At 45.4% G+C, this 16,664-nt stretch overlaps 1 long non-coding RNA gene across 1 annotated transcript; it reads left to right on the forward strand.

Annotated features, from left to right (window-relative positions):
• Nucleotides 1-7,387: 7,387 nt before the first annotated feature.
• Nucleotides 7,388-16,152, forward strand: LOC123362945. Its single transcript, XR_006576652.1, has 4 exons — nt 7,388-10,650; nt 10,780-10,908; nt 11,928-11,961; nt 16,131-16,152. It is a non-coding gene; the product is annotated as an uncharacterized LOC123362945 (long non-coding RNA).
• Nucleotides 16,153-16,664: the final 512 nt, after the last annotated feature.

Genomic DNA, 16,664 nt, shown 5'->3' on the forward strand with positions numbered 1-16,664 from the left:
TTACATTTTTAGTAATCCCTCTCCTTTGCCTCGCTCTCCCCATGTTTCCTATGTACAGATGACCATCCTTCCACTTTATCCATAAATAGGGGTGTCTCACCTTTGCAGCACTGAGGAAACTGCACTGGAAACCTGGTTAACATGAAACAAATTCACATCTAATTTGCATAAATTCACTTACACTTTTTTATATTAGAAACAACTCTGCACAACCATTATATTTGTTTGTACTTCATTGATGGATGAACAGAAATTGCTTGCTGTTTGAGTTAATCAGCGATAAAACCATGTAGCTGATCAGCTTTATCTTCATCCTGAGGTTATGGAGGAGATAGGTGTGATTTGCATTTTGTGATGCTATGACCTCATATTTAGCTCTTAGGTTGCACTTTAAGTATCATTGTTTGTAGTATGATATAAGTTCCAATATTGCTCTTTAATGAAAAATAGAACTTACTATTTTACCATGGAGACCACATACATTAATGTTGCCTTTAAGGAGGCAGGATTTTACTTTACATTATAATATAACTAAATAAAATAGCAATATCTGCTGGATACTAGTTTTAATTTTAAGACAAACACAGAGTTGATTCTTAAAGAAACATAAATATTCAGTACAAGTGTTTTTTGCACAGTTTACAGGGCAATGGATCAGTTTCATCTCTGGTGTAATAACTTAATTGACTTGACTTTAATGAGTTACACCAGGGAAGTATTTTACCAAATAGATTTTTTTTCCCCAAGTATGAACATTCTGCCCAGTTCTGTGGGGGTTTTTTAATACATGATCTTTCATACATAACTTTACTTTTTACACAATAAAAATATTTGTAGAAGCATACATAAAATTATACTGTACAGTTCAAACAAAATATGCACTCTCATTTATGCTAAAACCCACATCCAGAAGTTAATGAAATTATTCCATGCTACTATTATTTTCTGATTTTTGTTTAATAAAGTGCTTAAATATTTTTATTAAATGGGTATTAGCATGAGATGGTATGGGAAGTAAGCACTGAAAGGGAATTTTGACTCCCTTAGCAGGGAGCCAGTGAAGATAGAGACAGGCATGATCAAGTAGCCACAGCTTTATTAAACTTATAACTTAAACAAAATATTTCATGTAGACACTCAACTCATCGCTTCTCTGAAGAGGTGGAATTGCAGCAGAATGGCTGGTGGAGCAGGAAGAGGCTCATTTCCACCTGGCATCACTTCTTATGGGGCTTTCCCTGTCATCTACCAGCCAATCCTGATAACTGCAGGCAATCCAATTGCCCAATGGCAGGCCTCCAAACAAAGGGTGGACAGGTAGTTTGTTCTTGGTACAGTGGGAAAAGGGGAGTCAGCGGAAAGATACAAAGAGGGGAGTGATGTAATCAAAACAATGAGTCAGGAAGATTATTTTTGCCACAACTTTTAAAAAGATTTAAGGTGGAGGGGAGCAAGTTGGGGATTTCTCAAGCCCAGAGAGGAGGTGGCTATATTAGTTGAGATGTGAGATAACAGAGGCCTGGGGGGTTGGGTTTTTTTTTGGTAAGATAATTTTGATTAGGCTGGTTTCCAGTTAAGTCTTCTGAAATGCTATAATGTAGAATCAGGCAGCATATCTCATAGACTCATAGACTTTTAAGCCCAGAAGGGACCATTATGATCATCTAGTCTGACCTCTTGCACAATGCAGGCCACAGAATCTCACCCACCCATTCCTGTAACAAACCTCTAAACTATGTCTGAGTTATTGAAGTCCTCAAATCGTGGATTAAAGACCTCAAGGTGCAGAGAATCCTCCAGCAAGTGACCCGTGTCCCATGCTGCAGAGGAAGGCAAAAAACTTCCAGGGCCCCTGCCAATCTGCCCTGGAGGAAAATTCTTTCCTGACCCCAAATACAGCGATCAGTTAAATCCTGAGCACGTGGGCAAGACTCACCAGCCAGCACCCAGGAAAGAATTCTTTGTAGTAACTCAGATCCCACCCCATCTAACATCCCATCACAGACCATTGGGCATATTTACCTGCTAATAATCAAAGATCAATTGCCAAAATTAGGCTATCCCATCATACTATCCCTTCCATAAACTTATCAAGCTTAGTCTTGAAGCCAGATGTGTTTTTTGCCCCCTCCCTTTGGAAGGCTGTTCCAGAACTTCACCCCTCTAATGGTTAGAAACCTTTGTCTAATTTCAAGTCTAAACTTCCTAGTGTCCAGTTTATATCCATTTGTTCTTGTGTCCACATTGGTACTCAGCTTAAATAATTCCTCTCCCTCCCCGATATTTATCCCTCTGACATATTTATAAAGAACAATCATATCTCCCCTCAGCCTTCTTTTAGTTAGGCTAAACAAGCCAAGCTCTTTGAGTCTCCTTTCATAAGACAGGTTTTCCATTCCTCGGATCACCCTAATAGCCCTCCTCTGTACCTGTTCCAGTTTGAATTCATCCTTCTTAAACATGGGAGACCAGAACTGCACACAATATTCCAGATGAGGTCTCACCAGTGCCTCTGATACATTATGTTGTCCTAGGCCCTTTGTCATTATGTAAATATAACTCCTGTGCTGTCATCAAGGATGTGTCATTAATAACACTATGTCAACATAAGTTTTGTCAACATTCAAAACAATAACTTCTTAAACCTTAACTACAGTACTCACTGAAATCATCTTGCAACTTTTCACAAACATTTGTCTCTGCTACACATGGTAAACAATTACACACCTTTAATTGCATATCCCTGATTGCTCTAGTATATTTTAAAAAGGGGTCCAAAGAAAAAGTTAGACATTGGAAATTATAAATTGGAGTTAACTCATATTGAAGGGGAAATAAACCAAAATGCCATGAACGGCTTGAATTTTCTATAAGTTACAAAAAGCATTTGAAATTGACCCTTTAACTCAAAACAGAGATTTTCTAAAACATTTTCACCCCTTTTAAAATGAAAATCCAGGTCCAACTTTAAACATGGTGACATTATCACTCCACCATAATTTTACATAAAGGGGAAAACAAACAAAACAGAACACTTAGGAAACTTGGGAGCTAATCCTGCTACCATACATAGTGCTTGCTAAGATGATTTCAATGAGACCAGTCAGAAGTAAATAATACACGTTAGTGTTTGCAGGATCAGGGCCTGGTTTAGTACATATGATAAAGAGAATTTCTAGAAGATCATAAAAATGGAATAAGAGGAAAAATCCAGCCAATTATATCTGGAATCAATTAAGTATTATGTTTTGTTCAGATGCTGCTTGTCTTTCTATTAAATAGAGTTAAATTGATACAAGTTATCAGGATGTAGCAAAACAACTAGACACTGCATACTATACATTGCCTCATCTTTAAATTGGCTGTACATTGGGGAAGGGGTAGAGAGAGAAAGAGAAGCATTCCTTGTAAGTTTTTTAAGTCCTTAACATTTGAACTTAAAATTAATCTGTCTACCCACTAAATGACAAATAGCTCAGCATGACATCAATATACTGGCATAGTTTTCAGGTTCTACATGACATTTCCATGACGTACTGTACCTGCCTGAAAATAAAACTGAAAGTAAAGGAGTTGTTCTAGGAAAACCAACAGTTCACACTGAGTCAGATACACTGCATCCTAATTTCACTCATCTCCATGGGAGTTTTATTTTAAATATAATAAATAGGTACAAGTTTGGAAGAAGGCAAGTATTAGTATATTTTTCTGAGAAAGAAACTGTATTAATTAGTATGCTTATGCCTTAAAGTCCAATACTAATTCATCTGGATTCATTCTGGAGAGAGGGCCTTAGTTAATGGCAAACTGGTTATCCAGAATACCTCTAAAAGTTCCCACATTTTTTTCATTTTTATTTTAGTATGTGCTAAATTGACCTTATGTACAATAAATATCAAGATAGGCACAAGGTGTTAGGCACAAGGACATACAATACCGGAAGGTTTTGGGTGAGTTCACCTGTGAATGAATCAACTGTACTGAAAGTATAGAGCTGGTCAAAAATTTCAACCAAAAATGGGTTTTCAACAAAGAGGAAATTTTTGTAAGAAAATTTGTTTTTGTCCCTCCCCCCAACCCCATTTTTGACCCAAAAAAACCCTCTATTGACTTTAATGGAAACAGACTGGATCCCTAAAAAACTGAATCAGATCATTCACTTTGGGTGAAATTCTTACATAGGTGCCAAGTGCCCTTATAAGACCCTCCATACCACATAAAGCCTGTGCTGGGGCAACATAGAGGCATAGGGGCACAGGTGGAGAGTGAAGTGGCCACACACATATGAGGATCTCCATACCACTATGGAAAAGGTCTCTGCACCTATCTCACAAAGATTACAGCAAAGGCTAATGTGAAATATTGCAAGGGAGGGGCTATGTGATATAGAACCATGCAGATCTAATGGTTCCAGCACATTGTGTAAGTGGTGACAGGCTGGGGCTGCCCATAGGCTGGAGGGGTGGAAACAAGAATCCTGGCCCCAGGCTGCAAAGGTGAATTTTGGTTCTCAAACCAGCCCTTTCCCACCCCTCCCCTCCCTGGCATATCAGCCATACTCAGACTAATCATCATTCAGCAACAAGAGAATGTTTGTGGGAAAAGGGCATTACCTAAAAGAATAGTTATGAAATAAACAGTAAAAGTACAAATAAGGAAATAGTTAATTTTGAAATGCTCTGTCATTTTGAAAAAGTACACAAGTTTATTATTGGGCCTACTTCCTTACTGTGTACTTCTGAGCTAGCGTGTGAATGAGAGAAAGCCAGCAATTGCATTGTTATTATAGTATTGTAGAGTCAGATCCCATCCACATGGTACTGTAATCCAGAAGAGATTCACTTTGACCTGATTTTAGGCAACTCACTCTCAACTGGATGGCACTCAAGTGTATTAACGTTACCTGATCTTTCTAACAAGGGATGTCAGTTTCAAATGACACCATATCTTTTAGACAAATTTGGACCTAATAAAAATAAGCTTCCCTGCCTGGCTTTGTTTTAAATGCTTTCAAAGCATCTTCCCAAGGAAAACTGTAAGAAGCACATAACCTGTTAATGAACATGGTTTATAAAGACTGAAATCTAAAACCTACTTCTCTGACCTACTGTTAAGTATTATTTATATTACAATAGCTCCCAGAGGGCCCTGATTAGAGTTGAGCCACACTCTTGCAGGGCACTGTACAAACATCAAAAAGACAGTCCTGGGCCATTTTAGCTGAGATTTTCAGAGATGCCTAAGGGAGTTAGGCACCCGACTACCTTGAATTTCAGTGTAATTTGGGAGCCAAACTCTCAGAGTCCTCTGAAACTCTAAACCAGAATGGGATGGGGCTGTCTTTTGATACATTTGTATCATGCCCAGAACAATAGAGACTACTCTGTGAATGTTAATTTTTAGAATGTGTAATATGCTCATATAGGCAGTTATACTACATTCACCCTTGTACTAATTTGGTAGGTACAGTCTGAAAATCTAAAATCTAAATTAGTAAATCAAATAGTAACTAACAGCTTCTATTTTTATTTTGAAAAAGATGATTGCAAATTTCCATGTCATATATTTTATACAAGAAAGTCAAACTATCAGTACTGTCTTTTTTTTCCATTATTACACTGAGGAAAAAAAGACTGAAAACAACTATCTATAGGTACATTTGTAGTTTTATTTATAATGTAACATTCAGCATCAAAATGAGTATATTATATAGCATGGTTATGAAAACTGTATAAATAGCAGTAGATATACATCAGCCTCCTCAGTGGTTGATGGAGACATATTTATTGTAAGAAGAAATATTCCCATTATCTGAGAACTAAGGTTAAACAAAGAATATGTGGAGTTGTGACAGCCTGGTGAATAATATTTTATATTACCAGTATGATTTTAAATGTGTCATTCCAACACACATAGTGAAACCCTCTGTCACAAGGAAGAAATAAATTTACAACTGCCTTCAAAGTAACCCCAAATGGAGTAGTTTGTTTCCCTAAGTAATGAGACTTGGAAGATCTTCTTTGTGAAAATTAAGCAAAGATGTGAAAATATCACAAAGCACATTTAAAAAAGAAAATACAGTTAAACAGCTAGAAAATCTGTACAAGGACGATGATAGCAGTAAGGATGGCAAGTAGAATGAATTATCCCAAATTAAAGAAACAAATAGCAGTTTATTGGAAACTGGAGAAGAGGCGGTTTCAGGCAACACATAGAAGATTTAATCTTTAGAAGAGAGATCTGAAAATGAACTGAAATCCAATACAGTGTCAGTTTAATATGCAAGTGTATGTTTTGCTGGCTCTTGCCATCTCTAATGATCAGGATCACAAAGAATCCCTACCCTCCTAATGGCAGGATTCTTCACCCTGTAACACCTCTCTCCCTTTCCCCAACATCTTCACCCCTCTACTCCAGAGCCACCACAAGTTCCCCTAACCAAGCATGATGCCATGGTGGTACCCGCATTATCCCCTGGGAATCCCTCCTGTGGCAGCTCCTTTCCCCTCCTTTTCCATGGCAACACACCCAGCTCCGCTCCCCCACCATCAGGCAGAATGACCCTCACCTCTAACTACCCAGGAGTCCCCTTATCCCCACAGCTCCCCTGCCACCCTCCCCACACTCACGGAGCCCTATTCCCCTCCACGATGCTCTTCCCCTCAAGTTCCGCGCTGCTCCCCGGGATTGCTTCCCCCACCCCTACCCCTGGGCGGTTCCCTGGGATCGCTCTCCCACCCCCCAGCCACGTGTGCAGCTCCCCGGGATCACCCTCCCTCACATCCCCCCGTGGGCAGCTCCCCGGGATCTCCCTCCCTCACATCCCCCCGTGGGCAGCTCCCCGGGATCTCCCTCCCTCACATCCCCCCGTGGGCAGCTCCCTGGGATCGCTCCCCCCACCCTCGTGGGCAGCTCCCTGGGATCGCTCCCCCCACCCTCGTGGGCAGCTCCCTGGGATCGCTCCCCCCACCCTCGTGGGCAGCTCCCTCTGCTCCCCGGAATCCCCTCGCCCACGAATACAAGCCCCCGAGGCCCGGATCTCTTTCCCCAGGCAGCCCGCGCAGAGGTCGGTTCAGTCCGGCCCCGCTCGCACCTCCAGGGCGGCAGCCGCGATTCCTGTCCGGCCCCTCTGCCCGGGATTCCATCCCCGCCGAAGGTGCCGCTCGGCCCGTGACGTCACCGTCACAGGGCTTTCCTTTCCCTGACGGCAATTTCCTCGTCGCGCTGATTGGCTGGAATCTCCGGCCAATGGGAACGGCGCGGCCCTCCCCCCATCCCGTGCTGGGCTGGTGCAGCGCGGGCAGGTTCTCCGCTCCCTAGGGAGGGGGCGTCAGGAGGGAGGGGGGAGCGAGTGAGCGAGCTCAGGCACCAGGTGGCCCAGGGCTAATCCCGTAAATGCCCGAACAGCTGCCCAGCGCCATTTAAAGCGACAGGGCCGCGCCGCGCGTGAGTAGGGCAGTGAGGGCAGGACAATGAGTCTCGCTGCGGCGCGCGGCCCGGGGAGGTCCCGCTCCGCGTGGCGCGAGCAATTCCCGCTGTGCCCCTCCAGGCGTGGCGCGGAGCCGTCCCCGCGCTGCGACGGTCCCCCTCACTGTACCCCATGGGGACGAGTCAGGGCCCTGCGTCCTTCCTCCCACTCCTGCGACAACACCTGGGGGAGGGAGCCCGGCCTTTGTCCGGCCCTGGCCCTGGCCGCCTGTGTGCATCCCTTGGCGCCCTGAGCCCCCCTGGCAGTGGGGAGGATAATACATGATAGCCCCGCCCCCCTTCCCCAGTCTATTCAGTCTGAAAGCCCTTCCCTGTGCCTGTGCCCCATGCAGGACAACAGGCCCTGACCTCAGCGAGGGCCTCCTGCAACTGCCTAGGCCAGCGTCTAACAACATAATAGGAGCCTCCTCCTTCAGCTCTGCCCGGAGGGAAGATGGCCCTCGTGCAGCCAGGGTCCTTTCCTTTCCTGTGAGGAATCCTAGCGGGGGGAGTGAGGCCCTACGGCTGGCACCTACGTACTTAATGGGAAAGAAAAAACAGGAAACGACACGTGGGGGAAGACGAGTTCACTTCTAACCAGGAAAGCAGGATGCCACAGTGACAGGGTGCCACAGAAACAGGGACCTTAAAGACTTAAAAAGCTAAAGTTGGGTGACCAGATGTCCTGACTTTATAGGGACAGGCCCGATTTTGGGGACTTTTTCCTATACAGGCTCCTATTACCCCCCACCCCGTCCCGATTTTTCACACTTGCTGGCTGGTCACCCTAAGCTAGAGACAATATTACAGACTGGCTACCTGGCCTTTTTGTGAAGTGACCACTGTTTTAGGGATTCAGGTTTAAAGAGGGAAATTACTCGTAATTCCATTAGTTTTTGTTTTGTCTATATGCAGATGCTGCACTTGTTTAACTTAAACCCCACGTACATACTCTTACTGCCTGTTAGTCTAAACCTGGTCCTAATCAGCCTAAGCTAAATCAAATGAAAGCAGCTTTAGATCATTCTAAGAGTGCCACAGAGCCGTCTGCACCAGGTTAATTAAACTGATTTTAAATCTCACAGTTAGTTTAACTGCTGCAATTGTGCATGTAGACAAGTCTGTGGTCCCATTTTCTCCCATCCCACAAAAGAGATGGTCAGGGACAGATTGTTTTACCACTCCACCTAGCAGGAAGCAAAGGAGGGAAAAACTGGAACGGGTTTATTGTATTTAAACACAAGTCCACCCCTTCCTCCTCCAATTATCTACTGCTATAGTAATAAGGTAAAGAAAAAATGGAGAAGTATGCAAAAAGCAGCAGCACCCTTCCTTGGCAGGGTGTAGGATGGAAAAGAAAGTTATGGTAAATGGAAACATTGATTTGTAATTTTTGCTTGTCTCATGTTTCACTTTTCCGACTTTATGAAAGTCCATCAGGAACAGATGATGGATGTAAGAAGCATCATGTAGGAGAAGGAATTATTTAATGGAACTTAAACACTTTCCAAGTAAAGGTGGGGTCTGGAGTTAGCACACAGCAGATCCAGCTGATAGCATGTTATAAATGTATGGAGTGTCACTTGCCACTTTATATACCTCAAAGGAGTGGCACTAATATGAGGGTTGCTTCCACTTCTGCCCCCAGTGTTTTTACACTTCTCAAAGTTGCTCAAAGTTCCATAGGCTGTGTAGCCAGGGGGGAGGAAAGCACATGGCCCAGCCACTTTCAGTCAGCAGTCCCATACTAAATCAGTATGGGTGCTGTCAGAGTGGATTTGAGCACTGTTCTGGCTGTGTGGTCACCACACTGTACAGATGGAGGGGCAGTTGGGCCAGATTTCAGTGAATGGTATTGTGATCTGGCACATGAGGAGTCTGTTCTTGTATGATGGAGCATAAGAGGGGGAGGGATAGCTCAATGGTTTGAACATTGGCCTGCTAAACCCAGGGTTGTAAGCTCAATCCTTGAGGTGGGCCATATAGGGATCTGGGGCAAAAATGTGTCTGGGGATTGGTCCTTCTTTTAGCAGGGGGTTGGTCTAGATGACCTCCTGAGGTCCCTTCCAACCCTGATATTCTATGATTTCTAAGAGAGTCTGCTGAGAACTTTAATTGCTCCCATGGCCCTGCTTTGAGACTATGGGAGCCAATTCTTTAAAATCTATTACTATCAAAGATGTTTTGGGGCTGGCAGTTACTAAGTCCAGGAGGACTGAAAAATTGGGCTCTCTCTCACCAATACCTCTCCATATCTACAATTCTTTCCAGGCAAAGTGATGCTTTTTAGCCTTTTTCACAAAGATAAACACAAAATTTCATATTAATGAACATATTGTTCTTCCAGCCTTCTATACTACTCAGGACACAAAGCTATTTTCTTGGATGTCAAATTAACTAACTGTGTTAATAGGGTAGTGCTAGACCTTTATAATAAGAATGTAACAAAGATGGGAGCTAATAAGGCCATGTGAACCATGAGATGGCTGAGGCATGAACTCTTAAGTGCTTTAAAGTCCTTTCTTAAATCTTGACTTCTTACTGACAAGGGCATTCTCCAGGTTTAAGAATGAGCTTCTCTAGAGCACCACCCAGAGTGGGTGGGATTTAGGGCAGGTCTACACTATAGCAGGGATCGATGCTCTGAGATCGATCCACCAGTGGTCGACTTAGCGGGTCTAGTAAAGACTCACCAAATCACTCTCCAGTCAACCCCTGTGCTCTACCCCCAACAAGAAGAGTAAGGTAAGTCTCCCGTCAACCCCCCACGGTGTAGACGCTGCGGTAACTCGACCTAAGGTATGTAGCTGGAGTTGTGTAGCATAGGTCGACTTACTGCGGTAGTGTAAACCTAGCCTTGGTAGGAGTTTAGAAGGGAGGAGATGGCAACATTCCTGGAAAGACGGGGGCTAGGGGTAATCCAAGATGACAATCTGGGAGCAGAAGTAGACAGAGGTTTCTGAAGGAGAAATCACTGCTCTTCTCCAAGCTCCGCCCTGCAGAGGATGCTATTACAGGAAAACTGAAAGGTTAACAGGTCCCTGAGCAGACAGAACAGCTTGCTCCATTAGCAGATGTGAGATCAGACCCTGCAACAACCCAGAAAAATGAAGATTGGTACTGGATCCCTAAATTGCTCCCTCTGTAAAATCCGTTGCTCTCAGCAGAGGACTTACATACAGAGTGAGTACCAGCTTCCCCATATGCTTGGATCCTAACTGGCTTCAACTGGGGGAAGGGGGGAAGGAAGGAGGTTCTGGAATACCTATTCTCTCTCTCTCTCTCTCTCTCTCTCTCTTTTAAAACTTATAGGGGAAATAAAAAAGAATGCAAATCAGAAGGAAGAGAGTAGGCAGAGCAGGAAAAGCGAGGCAAGGGCTCCTTTCAAGTTGCAGGATGCACAGGAACTGGAGGGAGGAAGCAGATGGGGGCTGTTCTCGGGTGAGTTTCACTCAGAATTTCTTTGCATCATTGCTTTCTGATAAATGGAGTCCTAATATGTATATATTCCTGACAGTATCTTATGTAGGATGGGAGAAGATGGATACCCAACAATTTTGTATATAGAATCTGCCATGCAAAGTATCTTTAAGAAAAAATGCTCTATATAGATTGCAAAACAAAAAGATGGAATGGAGTAAAAAAAAAAACTTGCACACAGACAACTGTGACTTTAATGAAGATGCAGATATGAACTATTAGAGAGAAGGCAAAAATCACATCTCTGTAGGGCAGGGATGGGACTGTCCTGTTATGTGTTTGTACAGTGCCCAGCACCATGGAGGCAAGAACCATTAGGTGCTACAGTAATACAAATAATAGTCGATTCATAGATTCCAAGACCAGAAGGGACCATTATCATAATTTAATCTTACCTCTTGTATAACACAGGACACATAATTTCCCCAAAATAATTCCTAGAGAATATATTTTAGAAAAACATCCAATCTTGGAGAGTCCACCACAACCCTTGGAATATTGTTCTATTGGTTAATTACACACTGTCAAAAATGTATGTCTTATTTCCAGTCTGAATTTGTCTAAGTTCCAGCCATTGCACTGTGTTACGCCTTTCTCTTTTAGATGGAGTCCATTATTAAATATTTGTTCCCCAGGTAGATACTTAAAGACTAAGCAAGTCATCCCTTAACCTTCTCTTTGTTAAACTAAATAGATCGAGTTCTTTGAGTCTATCAATATAAGGCATGTTTTCTAATCCTTTGATTATTCTCATGACTCCTCTCTGCACCTGTCCAATTTATCAACATCCTTCTTGAATTGTGGGCACAAGAACTGGACACAGTATTCCAGAAGCAGTTGCATCAGTGCCAAATATTTCTGTTTGAGATTCCCCTGTTTATACATCCTACCCAGTACCCAATTAGCTGTTTTGGCCACTGTGTTGCACTGGGGATTCATATTCAGCTGATTATCCATCACGACCCCCAAATCTTTTTCAGAGTCAACACTTTCAAGGATAGAGTCCCCCATTCTGTAAGTATGGCCTACATTCTTTGTTCCTAGATGTATACATTTATATTTAGCCATGTTAAAATGCATGTTGCTTGTTTGTGCCCATTTTTCCAAGTTATTCAGATTGCTCTGAATCAGTGACCTGTCCTTTTGATTATTTACCATTCCCCCAATTTTTGTGTAATCTTTATTCGTGATGGTTTTCTTCCAGGTCATTAATAAAACTGTTAAATACCATAGAGCCAAGAACTTAGCCCTGCAGAACCCCACTGGAAACACCCCTACTTGATGATTCCCCATTTACAATTCCTTTTTGAAATTATCAGTTAGCCAATTTTTAATCCATTTAATGTGCAATGTTAATTTCATATTCTATTTTTTAAATCAAAATGTGTAGCACTAAGTCAAACACCTTGGAGAACACTAATACCATTATCAACCAAACTTGTAATCTCATAAAACAAAGATATCAAATTAGTTTATCAGGATCTATTTACCATAAAATCATGTTGATTGGCATTAATTACATTACCGTCCCATAATTCTTTAATAATCAAGTCCCATATGAGCTGCTCCATTATCTTGTCCAAAATCGATGTCAGGCTGACAGGCCTATATTTACTTGGGTCATCCTGTTTACTCTTTTAAAAATTGACACAGCATTAGCTTTCTTCCAGTCTTCTAGAAGTCTTCCCCAATGTGCTAAGACTTATTGAAAAGTCAGCATTATTAGTTGAGTAAGCTCCTCAGTCAGCTCTTATAAAACTCTGGATGCAGGTTATTTGGATCTGGTTATTTCAAAATGTGTAACTTCAGTAGCTTCTGTTTAAGATCTTCCAGAGATACTAGTGGAATGGAATGTGTGTTATCACCACAAGGAGACTATATCATCTGTTTTTCTCCATATACAGAATATAAATATTTATTAAACATTTCTGCCTTTTCTGCATTATTATTGATAATTCTGTCTTTTCTATCTAGTAATGGACTTATACCATTGTCAGGATTCTTGTTCCTAATGTATTTAAAAACCTCTTTATTGTTTTTATCACTGCTGTCCCTATATATCTCCTTTTATCTGTTTGCCTCCCTTATCAGTTTGCTACAATTCCTAACTTCTGATTTATATTCATTACTATCAACTTCTCCCTTTCTTCCATTTGTTACATATTTTTCTTTTTTATTTATTTTTATAGCTATCTTCACTTCCCCTCTAAAGACACTTGTGGGATTGTGTCTTTTTGGGCAGCTAATAAGGTGTTCTTAAATGATTCCCAATTATCATAAACATTTTTCTGATTAAGTTCTTCCTCCCAGCTGATTTGGCTTATAATTGGTTTCAGCTTTGTGAAATTGGCCCTACTACACCACCAATTATATATATTACTGGTCTGGAGTTCATTCAGGTTGCAAACTATAACTGTGATCAAGTCTCAGAGTAGCAGCCGTGTTAGTCTGTATCCGCAGAAAGAACAAGAGTACTTGTGGCACCTTAGAAACTAACAAATTTATTTGAGCATAAGCTTTCGTGGGCTACAGCCCACTTCATTGGATTCATAGACTGGAACAACAAGTCATGATCTTTGTACCTAAGTTACTATTAATATTTACTTCTGTGATTGGAAATAAATGGGTGGAGGAAGAGAAATGGCAGAAGTCCCTCACTGCAAATGTAAAACCCACAGGAAAGAAAAAGAGGAATCAGAAAACTCCACAAAATTCACCCACAGGAGAGAAGGGTTTGTGGTTTCACACAGGACAAGGGATGTGCCTTTGAATCCCAACCTTAGAAATCCTAGAGGATGTGTGTCAATGGGCTAACACCTTCAGCATTGTTACTGGGTACCTTACAGCACAGTTTCATCAGGTGCTGCTAATTACTAGCCCTTGTGCCCTACACCCCCCTTTGAGGTTTTGTCTATAATTTAGACTTTCATCACGGTGGTAAGACTGCTGGAGCTTTATCTATGCTAGTGCTTACAGTGTAGCTGCACTGTTGCAAAAAAAAAAAAAAAAGAGGTACCAATTACTCTAATATATTCACAACTTGAATGAAGTAGGCAATGCAGTTGAATACCTCTAGATTTGGAGGAGAGCAGACTCAGGGTTTTCTGAGGGGAAGAAGAACAGACCACTTTGGCTCCAAGCCCTTTGAACCTTTTAATCAAGCATCTTTTCTCCTCTCCACATAGCAGAGAAAGATGGGACCCCATTCACAGTGTAAACTAAAAAGGTGTTGTTTCGTGTGATATTGGAATACAACACTTTCAGAGAGCTAGGGCACTACAAGTAAAACCCCCTGTCCCGTGTTGCCTCACTTCTGCCCCCTGTCCTTTAACAACCCCCTCCAAAAAGCAGTTGGACAGAGAGGGTCCCATTGACAGCAGACAGGGGAGAGCAAATAATGGAGAAGAGTGACATGCAGAAGATGCAATGGGGATCACAGGACGAAGAATCTTTGGAGTTTGGAAAACCAGGAGGATCATCTGAGTTAGATTCAGAAATGCAGATAAAGCCAGTGAAAGTACTAGAATTATTTAGTTAATCAGCACCACAGATCACTATTGTTTCTGCCTTCCATAAAGTGCTGATGTAGCAGGGCAAAGCCCACCCAATCCCCTGCCATCTCTAGGTGCAGTGGGATGTGTGTGCTCAGCCCCTTCCTATAGGTGCTGGAACTAAGGGTGCAGAGGGTGCTGCCACACCCCCTGGCTTGAAGTGGTTTCCATTATATACAGGGATTACAGTTTGGTTCAGTGGCTCTCAGCAACAGGGCCGCCCAGAGGCGGGGGCAATTTGCCCCGGGCTCCGCAGGGGCCCCCAAGAGAACAGCTGAGGCTCCCGCCTCCGCCCCTCTCCGGGAGCCTCAGCGCATCAAGCGCTGTCCTCAGACAGCGCCGCAGCGTGTCTCCGCCGGGGCCCCTGCGCCCCGCCCCGCTCAGAGCCGCGTGGTGAGGGGGCGGGGCTGGGAGCTCCGGGCTGAGCTCAGCTCCCTCCGCTCGGCGTGGAGCTTGCAGCCCCGCCCCCTCACCACGCGGCTCTGAGCGGGGCGGGGCTCAGGCCCTGCTGGAGACACGCTGCGGCTGTTCTGCGAGGCGCTGAGACTCCGGGTGAGGAGGGAGCCGGGGGTAAGAGGCTGGGGCCGGGGGGGGGGTTGGCGTAGGGGCAGGGAGTCCTGGGGACAGGGAGGGGGCAGAGGTTGGGGGCGGAGGTTGGGGGGGCGGTCGGGGGGCAGGGAATGGGGGGGTTGGATCGTGGGTGTTCTGGGGGGGGTGGATAGGGTCAGGGCCGCCCAGAGGGGGCGGGGCAAGAGGGCGCAGGAGCTTCTTCGCTCCCGGTCTTCGCCGGCGGGGCGGAAGGACCCCCCCCCCACTGGCGAATTACCGCCGAAGCGGGACCCGCCGCCGACGTGCAACCCGGTCTTCGGCGGTAATTTGGTGGCGGGGGTCCGGGACCCGCCGCCGAAGTGCCCCGAAGACCCGCGGCGGGGGACACCCCCCCCGCCGCCGAAGACCGGGCTGCACTTCGGCGGTGGGTCCCGCTTCGGCAGTAATTTGGCGGCGGGGGCTCCCGCCGCGGGTCTTCGGGGCACTTCGGCGGCGGGTCCCGGAACGGAAGGGCCCCCCGCCGCCGAAGACCCCGGGCCCCCGGAATCCTCTGGGCGGCCCTGCTCAGCAACCCCACTGTACAAATTGTTCCAGCACCCCATCCCTTCCCCTCTCTGCATTCTCCACTGTGGCATGAAGCATCTGGTCTAATGGGACTGCAGTCTGCATTGAGCTCCCTGGATTGGGCTCTTTTCCATCGCCACTCCCAATTTCACATCTGCCTGTAAAACAGCTCCTGCCTACCTGCCTCGCCCAGCCAGCCCGCTGGCTGGTCCCTCCGCAGGACAGGATGTCTCCTGTGTGAATGGCTCTATTCCAGCTGCCAGCCAAAGTCAGCAGAATAGCAGGTAGTAGAATTTGGCATCTGTATAAAGTTAGCATAGATTTACAAAATAAATAATCTTATTCTTTTATTTAATTTTAAACAGTATGCGCCATATCTTGTCTCATGGACATCCTTTCCCTCACAACATATACCCGTATTTTTCCGTGTATAAGACGCCCCCATGTATAAGACGCCCCCAACTTTTCTAACCCCAAATTCAGGTTTTTTGTTTTGTTTTGTTTTCTTTGCCGCTCCAGCCGCGCTTCAGCTGTCCCCCCCGCAACTTTGCCGCTCAGGCACAGGAAGAGAACGCCGAGGTAGGGGTAGAGGGGCCGAGGAGGGCCATGCGCCCCGGCTGGTCTCCGGCGGCGGCCCTGCCCGGCTCCTGCCGCATCCCTCCCCGGCCGCGCGACTCCTGCCCTGGCACCGCGTCCCCGGCCGCAGGACTCCTGCCCTGGCCCCGCATCCCCGGCCGCCCGGCTCCTGCCCCGCGTCCCCGACACCCCGGCTCCCCGGCCCCAGCCACCCAGCTCCCCGCGTGCCCAGCCGCCCGCTCACCGGCCGCCCAGCCCTGCGTCCCCAGCCGCCGGCCCCTCAGCCCCGGCTCCTGTGTCCCTGACCCACCGTGTCCCCAGCCACCCGCTCCCCGGCTCCCCAGCCCCGCATCCCCAGCCGCGCGGTTCCCCAGCCGCCCGGCTCCCCGCGTCCCCGACCCACCGCGTCCCCAGCCACCCGGCGCCCGCGTCCCTAGCCGCCCGGCTCCCCAGCCGCCCGGCTCCCCGGCTCCCCGC

The sequence above is a fragment of the Mauremys mutica genome, chromosome 2, assembly GCF_020497125.1.
Source record: "Mauremys mutica isolate MM-2020 ecotype Southern chromosome 2, ASM2049712v1, whole genome shotgun sequence".
Taxonomy (NCBI): domain Eukaryota; kingdom Metazoa; phylum Chordata; order Testudines; family Geoemydidae; genus Mauremys; species Mauremys mutica.